The sequence below is a fragment of the Phoenix dactylifera genome, unplaced genomic scaffold, assembly GCF_009389715.1.
Source record: "Phoenix dactylifera cultivar Barhee BC4 unplaced genomic scaffold, palm_55x_up_171113_PBpolish2nd_filt_p 000220F, whole genome shotgun sequence".
NCBI classification, from domain to species: Eukaryota; Viridiplantae; Streptophyta; class Magnoliopsida; order Arecales; family Arecaceae; genus Phoenix; species Phoenix dactylifera.
Window position 1 is genome coordinate 572609 of NW_024067729.1, and position 1442 is coordinate 574050.

General features: G+C 41.4%; 1 non-coding gene across 1 annotated transcript; it reads left to right on the top strand.

Moving 5' to 3' along the window:
• The first annotated feature begins 935 nt into the window (after positions 1-935).
• On the top strand, positions 936-1041 carry LOC120105191. The gene has a single exon (XR_005507561.1). It is a non-coding gene; the product is annotated as a small nucleolar RNA R71 (small nucleolar RNA).
• Positions 1042-1442: the final 401 nt, after the last annotated feature.

A 1442-nucleotide genomic window follows, 5' to 3' on the forward strand; every position in this document is an offset into this window, starting at 1 on the left:
TTTCATGTGATACATTTCCTCTCCTCTTCTTCACCTTCCTTATTGTTACCCTCCCCAACCTTATTATCTATTATACGTCCACTCCTTAGGGTAGTCAAAGCATTGACTTGCCTCATGATTAGTCGAGTTTCTTGAGCTCACGTATTGTCCCCTAGGATTACTCATTGGTTGACTTGGAAGCTTACCTTCCTCTCGCTTGCTTAATGCATTGGCTAGTTGACCCATTTGGGATTCTAGCTTAGCAATTGATTGCGTGTGAGAATGCAATAGTTGTGTGTTTGCCTCCAAACCTTGAAGGGCAGTCAACACTTTCTCCTCAAAGGCTGTATTTCTTTGGGTTGGAGAGGAGGGTGTTGAAATTGAGTTGAGGACGGTAGAGATGAAAATTCTGTGGGTTTTGAAAATTTTGGGAGTAGGGTTGGGCATTATTCGAAGCTTGCTGCCTCCAAGAAAAATTTGGATGATTCCACCATCCCGGATTATATGTATTGGAAAATGGGTCATTACCCGGTCTAGGCTGTGTCTGAGCAGCATTGATGTGTTCTTGCACGAGTTCGGAAAATTGGAGCCCTGAGGGGCACTCATGAATAGGGTGCGATGGGCTAGAACAGATAGCACACACTTGTGCTTGGGACGAGCTAACGATATGTCCTCCTATCATCAATTGATCAATCTTATGGGACAATGCATCTACCTTGCTAGACAGGTCCATGGAATGACTTATTTCACAAATAGTCCCTTTTCTTTGAGAACTCGGGGGTACTTGACGAGAACAGGAAGCATGGTGGAGGGAGTTTTCATTAAGATTTTCAAATAATTGCCATGCTTCATGCTCATTTTGAAGCATGAAAGTCCCCCCGCATTGCAGCATCGATATCTGACGATTTCGTTCAGTCAATCCGTCATAGAAACATTGCACTAGCTGCCACTTAGGTATTTGATGATGAGGGCATTTACGGATTAGGTCCCGAAATCTCTTCCAAGTTTCATGAAATTCTTCTCCCTCAGTTTGGGAGAAGCTTGTAATGGCACGTCTAAACTGGTTCGTTCTTCCTATGGAAAAGTATTTTTTAAGGAATTCTTGTCGTATTTGATCCCAAGAACGAATTGAGTTAGCTTCTAAAGAATTCAGCCATTGTTTGGCTCTATCTTTAAGGGAGAAAGGGAATAATCTAAGTTTCAGAGCATCATCAGTGAAGTTCTGAATCTTGACAGTGGTGCAAATCTCAAGAAATTCATCTAGGTGTTTATATGGTTCTTCGTTGGTGAGCCCATAAAAAAATGGGAAGCATTTGGATCACACTAGATTTTATTTCGTATTGTACAGCTGCTACTTCAGGTAATCGAATGCAAGATGGAAAAGTGTAAATGGTGGGAGTAAAGTACTCCCTCAGGAGTTAAGATAAAAAGGAATTATACTTTAGTGTTTTGTATTCATCAAA